Raw genomic sequence first — 7523 nt, forward strand, 5'->3', positions numbered from 1 at the left:
TCAGCTGTTCAGCATGCTCAGTTTGATGAGAGGCATACAAGTTAGATGTGTTTGACTTGTTTCGCAGTTTTCTGCTATCTGAAAAATTATTAAAAAAATTCCTAACAAATTTTGTGTAGAAAAATGGAATTGAGTACCCAAAAACATTTGATATGTTGACATAGGTATACGGTGATTGTACACTATGTCACAAACATGTTTGAAAGTGGTACAAGCATTTCACAGAAGGTCGAGAAGACGTGAATGACGATGCCCCCTGGACACCCCAGCACATCAAAAATCGATGAAAATATTGAGAAAGTAAAAAAAAATTGTTATGGAAAATCGTCGAATCCGATTGCGCATGGCTGGTGTAAACCGGAATGAGTACATTGAGGCTGAGCCTATGGCGAGAAGTGCTTACTGTGTAATCTCTGCAGGCAACCTGTGATGTAATTGGACTCAGGTTTGTATTTAATAAACCCTACAAAATACAAATAGAAAAGAACACTGAGTTAGATGCTACAAATAAAATACGGCTCAAAAACCAAAGAAGGCCCAGGATGGGGAGTGTACTCCAGATCACTAAGCCTGAGGATTAAGTTGGGACCAGCGTAGTCAAAACAGAATTGGCTGGTATCTCAATCGCCACAAAAGAAATAACCAGGAAAGGAATTTCTGGCAAAATCATAACAATCTGCACTGATAGCAGACAAACCCTATTAGTCTTGAACAGACAAGGTGTTACCTCATTGCTAGTACTAGAGTGCCACCAAGATTCAGCCAAAGCTTCGATAGATAATAACATTACCCTAAAGTGGGTTAAAGAGCACGACAAGAGTGAAGGTAATCGCGTTGCCGACTCTTTAGCCAAAGAAGCGGCTGGACTGAGAATTTTAGGACCCAGTGGCACCTACGGCCTGATGACTTCAACAATTGCGGAACTAGTCAAACGTCACACCCATGCTCAATCCCTAAAGAGATGGGATGAAATCAAAGGATTCAATCCTACCAGGAACATCCTGAGCGACCTTGGGAAGCTAGCGCCGAAGATATATCTGGCGACGACCTGGAAAAATCTACGCTCAACAGTAGGATTTCTGACTGGCCACTATCAGATGAGGAAACACCTCCACAATATGGGGTTAGTGGACACACCTCTATGCAGGGTGTGTGAAGAGGAAGATTAAACTGTCAGGCAAATCCTATGCAAATGTCCGGAGTTATCGTTAAGGAGAGAGTGTGTGTTCGGCGAGTCTTGGCCTACACCTGCCGATCTGAAGGACATGTCTTCCAGAGACCTGTCTACCTTCCTAAAAAGGACAGGATGGATGATGACCTAGGAGGACAACTCCTTGGGTGGATGTACAATGGGTCACATGTGGCCTAAGTGCCGTGGGCCTACACTCACCCTTCCTACTCAGATACAGATCGTCGAATCCTATCAGAGGATGTCGGCATATCGGTTGGCTCACGCAGCAAAATTTGTTAAAGAATTGCTGAACTTTGATCGAAAAAACAGTCGCTAGAACATCTCTCGGAAATTGTTTCAATGATGTCCACTGCGATTCAGATTTGTTGAAACGAGTCATAAATGGTGACGAACTGTGGGTATATGTTTATGGCATCGAAACCAAAGTTCAATCGTCCAAATGGAAGAGCCTAGGAGATCCAAGATGAAAAAACAAGCCAAGTTCGATCAAATGTTATGATTTTGATTATTGTTTTCTTCGATTACCGTAAAGTAGTGAATCAGGAATTCTTGCCACATGGTCGTACTGTCAATAAAGTGTATTATCTTGAAGCAATGCGCCGCTTGCGAGAAGCAATACGGAGAAAACGTCTGGTATTTTGGAAGAACAATGCATGCTTTCAGCATCACAATAATGAACCTGCTCACTCGTCATTGCTTTTACGTATTTTTTTGGCCACACCGTAATCATTCATCAGCCACCATATTCACTAGATTTGACCCCGTTTTCCCAAGTTTGAAGAGAGTCATGAAATGATGGCGTATTGCGACGATTGAGAGAAAAAACCGAATCGTTGAGGCAGCTCAAGGAAATATCAGAACCGCTTCAAAGATGGGAAAATACGCCGGTACGAGTGTATTATACCCAAGGGAAATTCACCTCATTTTTTTAACAAACAGCATACTATTGAATGGTACCTCAAAATTGGCTGTAGATGTTTCAGTTACCTAGATAAATGCGCTAATCCTAAAGTTTCAAAAATGCAGTTTTTATGTATTTTTTTATTTGCAAAGGTATTGGAAACCTATTCATAATCCGCTATGGAAATATTGTAGCTGCTAATAACGGACTATATGTATTTTCTGATTATATATTTATTTCTTCTTTTTTACAAAATATGGCATGCATCGTTCACACCATTCTCGAACATCATCTCGTCTTCTCTTTACCTAGAGGGCGGTAAAAGCGGCTCCTCGAACGCTTGAAACAATTTACAAGGTTGCCACGTATTGTCGCAACTCAGTTCTCGCTTGGCTATTAACGAGAGGATTTTATTCGCTGTTTCACCCATTCATTCATTCATTCAAATAATAAAAGAACTCATTTAAAACTTAATTAAATGTTTATTGTAAAAGAAACGGAAAAAATACTTTAAATAAACTCACACTCAAATGTTAATAAGAAAAAATACATTGAGATAATCAAAAAACTTACATAATACTGCCACCCAGCAGGATTGAAGAGAAGGAGATGTGCTGCATTTCTGATGACCCAATCGATACGTAAATGAATACTGTCTGTTGACTGTTAACTGTTAACTCTTAATGATCTTGACCTCCCTCAATATTTATAAAGAATTATACGCTGACATTGCGACTTTGATCCGGTCACTGTACTGAGGTAAAATGCACAGCATGCAATCTGTGCCAAGTTTGCATATTTGGAGATTGTTTTATATTCCATATCCTGTGATCGGATCAATTTCGATGTCTATGAACTTGAAATATCAAAAGATGGAATTCTGAATACTGAGTGTTTTTGTGTTAAAATATTGAAGTGAGGTTGGAACATCTTTCAATTCATGTATTTACTTAAATGAATCTGAATAATTTCATGATTATCTTCTATATTTGACACATCTCCCCTCCACGTTAAAGCTGGCCCCCAGCTTTCTGGGTGGTAATGAAAAACAAAAAAAAAATGAAAACTCACAACTCAATAAAAATATTTTGAATAATAAAAAAACAATGGGTTTAAAATATGATTATAAACATCAATTACAAACTACATGTCCTATAAATGTTAGAAAAAACTATATTGTCCAATTGATTCTGCAACTATGAGTTCCCACACTAATATTGTCATAGTCCGGCACTGAACTTTATCTGTCTTTGTGTCACTCCACCAATCTGTCCGCACATTGTTCCGTGTCTTGGTTCTGATACTGTTTAGGTTGACGGCTGCTCGGCTACCACAACTCAACTGGATGGAAACATTGGCAACGTAACAGTGGACTGAATTGGACTGGACTATAATTACGTATTACGTTGTGCTTTGCGTTTTCTCGTATTACCAGAACATGTTTTTATGGTTTCCGTGAAATGTATTTGTCATTCTGTTCCATGCCTATTCTCTCAATTGTGTATAGAGAAGAAGAGTTACGATTTGACATGACATATGACATACATATAATTTGATGAATATGTGAATATTTAGCGCCATTTTTCGTTCACTGAAGTGATTTTGATTTTACACTTTGAAATATATTTATATCTGTGTGTTCATCGTGTAATAGTGTGATCAAGTTATTAGCTGCCCAGGAATATAGAAATTACCCCTTCGACAGCTTTTGGGAAACTTCAAACATCATTGTCTGTGGTTCTGTTGTGTCAGCATTTATGAAACTATCGTTGTTTTCATAAATTACTTGCGAAATATTTTCTGTAGGCTGCTTGGGATTTGGATTATCCTGGTACTCAACGGTATGATGGTGATTCTGAATTGTTTTGAGTATTACAATTCTATTCACATATTATGTCTGTGGATGATGTCTGCCCACACAGGAACTGTTTATCAGCTACTCAGAACAACTGGTAACGCAACAACGTAAGTATTTGTTTCTGGTTGAATATGGCACTAGTGACTGCGATATTCCTATAGTCCATTCATTTGAGCCATGATGATTCAAGTTCATGTTTCCCTAGGTCATCGTGCTGTCTGTGGGACGATCTGCTGAATGTCCTGGAGTGGAAAACCGTAACAGTGGTGATGGAGTAGTGGAGTAGTGACTGCCTCGAAGTGCCTTGGGGTGTGGTGTTGCCTCGATTGCATGAAACAAGAGAGAAATTCGGCAGTAAGTTCTTTCATGATATATTTTTATTCTTATAGCTAGGTTATGTTACTATTAAATTTGATAATAAAAAAAAATCAACAGAAATCACTGCATTATATAGTTAACAATCATTTGACAGTTTAATCTAATTGGTTAGAGTACATATAATATACATTAAAGTTAATTTGACGATGAATAGCAAATAGCTTACAAACTTTCTTTTTCAACTTTGAAGCATCCTTTTTGATTTATGTTTGAGCATACTTTCAAAATCCTTGGTTCTTTATGACACACCCATTTTAACATTAATTTCTTTTGTACAATTTTTCACTGATTCCTCACAGTATTTGTCACCTGTCTATTCAATTGTCACCTCATGTGATATACATTTCACTGAATAATAGGAAATTGAAAAAAGCAATAGCAATTTATTTTCTTTTCAATGAAAATAAACAGCTATTGGAAATATTTATCGAAAACAACTACTTTCCTGGCTAGTACCAACGACGAATATTGAATTATATCTGATAAATATATATTAGAAACCACATGAAAATTGCATCTCTCAGATTTTGCATATATCATTATTCTCTTTATACTCTTTCACCTTTTTTCATAATTACCATGACGTAGTAACTTTCTACATCTTGAAACATCATATTTGTCTTTTCTTAAGACAACTTTCTGTGTCGTACTTTCTACAACATCGTACCTGTCTTTCCACCGAAGACCTCATATATGCGCATTTCATTTCATGCCTCATACAAAATTCATATTATAATCATCATTATTTCTCATGAACATCTAACATATTTCACACACCTTCAAAAATGAAAAATTTCATGCAGTTTTGGGAGCGTCCTCCACAGTCTGCCTTTTCATCTTGTGTGTATAGTCTACCTATATAAATGATTCTTCTTCAATACATAATTATCAATTCTCACCTTTTCAATATATCTATACGCTTCTTTTATTTCTCATAATATTACAAACTTCACTGTTTGTAGATCATCAGTCTGAGATGCTATTTTCTATTACTTTCCATACAAAATAAAATTAAAATAAAACTATGTGGTGACATTGAATTGTTTGTACTACTTCTGGCAAGGGGTGTGTCAATAATGCATTCATTATTATTATGTTTCTTTTCTTATATAATTACTGCTTATTTTTCCTTAATTAATTATATGTAAAATTGTATTTGAAAAAACTAATTGCAACTGAAAAAATATTTTGTATCTGCATTTTTATTTAATTACTATTCTCTAATTATTATACCCTAATTATTCTGGATTCTTATATGTTTAAAAGTGTATATTGCAATTCGAGTCAAGATACTCATTCATAAAACAATTCAGATTTCTGAAATTTTTTTGTATAACACATACTTAACTAGATAAATTAATTTTTGTTTAATATTATATGTACTCTGGACATGCTCTATCGAGCATAATTTAACAAATTTAATTTTGTTGTAGGGGAGGCGCTTAAGATTATGCAACGAATAGTGAACGATAGTATTTGAGAACAAAACTTTTTGTGAAAGAGAGGTAAGTATGCTTGAAGTGTAACACTGCCATGTAAAACATGTTTTAATAAAATTTTTGAAGACCATCATCTTTTACTACCTCTTGATATCAGTCTCGCAATAAATATTTATAGCAAATGAATTGTTACTCTTCAAACTCAAAGAAAAAAAGGTTGAATATTTGGCGGTTATAATAAAATGAAACTATTTCCAGAATTTACTGAAAATAGTAAATCTGAGGGATTTTTTAAATATTTTATGTTGCGCTTTATCGAAAACAACATTACAAACCAATCGACAAGGGTTCATATTTATACTGTATGTCAAAAATGAGAATTTTTTCATGTTGGCGATCATGATGGCGTTCTTTGTCTCAACAGTTTTCAAAAAGTTAATAAAACTCAAAAATGGACCTTTTTCTTGTGTCAATATTCTTATTGATCATATTTAATATATTGATTACTTAATGAGCTGACGTTGATGACTACTATAATTTGTTTTCGAGTCATTACCAATAGAATGTTAGAGGATGATTGGTAACAAGGAATATCTTATGAATCCAACTAATTGATACTATGATACACATTCCCAAGCTGATGAAACAGATATTGGTAGGTGTATCATTTATTTTTCAAAAAGTCAGATACATATGCAAAATTTCGAAATCATGTAATGGGTAATCGTACGGAGCTGGATGAACAGATATTCCATACGTTTAGCCAATTCAACTGTACAATTTCAAGCTGATAAAACAGATATTGGAAAATGTACCGCTCATACTTTCGAAATTTACAGATGATAAATGAAAATTTTTTCAAATTATTCCATTGGCAATCTTAAGAAGCTGAATGAACAGATATTCTTTATGATTGCTCAACTCCAGTAATACTTTTCTTTCTAAGCTGATGGACAGTTATTAGAAAGTGTATTACTCATAATTTGAGAAGAAGGGAAACAGGGAAAGTTGACTGAAATGATAGGTTGTATTTGGATTAAAAAAAATTGAAGCACAAGAACCAACTTATAACATATTCAAAACTAATTATCAAACTATCAAAAAAAACATTTATTTGAGGTATATTAAAAAGAAGGAAAAACTGTAATTTTACTGGATGAAACAGCTATTAAATTCTCTCATTATTGGAAAACAAAAGAAAAATACACTTTTCTGCTAATTATCACAAAATATTTTCAAAACTTGAACAATTCAACTTTTTGTATCAGAAAATTAGTTTCACAGGCCCATTATGAAGAATGAAGCCCCCGAGAACGAGAGAGGCGCCTCCACCACGTGTCGCAACTCAGTTCTCGCTTGGCTATTAACGAGAGGATTTTATTCGCTGTTTCACCCATTCATTCATTCATTCAAATAATAAAAGAACTCATTTAAAACTTAATTAAATGTTTATTGTAAAAGAAACGGAAAAAATACTTTAAATAAACTCACACTCAAATGTTAATAAGAAAAAATACATTAAGATAATCAAAAAACTTACATAATACTGCCACCCAGCAGGATTGAAGAGAAGGAGATGTGCTGCATTTCTGATGACCCAATCGATACGTAAATGAATACTGTCTGTTGACTGTTAACTGTTAACTCTTAATGATCTTGACCTCCCTCAATATTTATAAAGAATTATACGCTGACATTGCGACTTTGATCCGGTCACTGTACTGAGGTAAAATGCACAGCATGCAATCTGTGCCA

The 7523-nt window shown here is 34.8% G+C and overlaps 1 long non-coding RNA gene across 1 annotated transcript; it reads left to right on the top strand.

The window, feature by feature from the left end:
- Positions 1–2458: 2458 nt before the first annotated feature.
- LOC141480892 (uncharacterized) lies at positions 2459–6155 on the top strand. The gene is made up of 3 exons (XR_012464617.1): positions 2459–4058; positions 4157–4305; positions 5763–6155. It is a non-coding gene; the product is annotated as an uncharacterized lncRNA (long non-coding RNA).
- Positions 6156–7523: the final 1368 nt, after the last annotated feature.

Source organism: Leptinotarsa decemlineata, unplaced genomic scaffold (assembly GCF_025532065.1).
Source record: "Leptinotarsa decemlineata unplaced genomic scaffold, Ldec_3_MD MMD2_tig00000026_RagTag_RagTag, whole genome shotgun sequence".
NCBI lineage: Eukaryota > Metazoa > Arthropoda > Insecta > Coleoptera > Chrysomelidae > Leptinotarsa > Leptinotarsa decemlineata.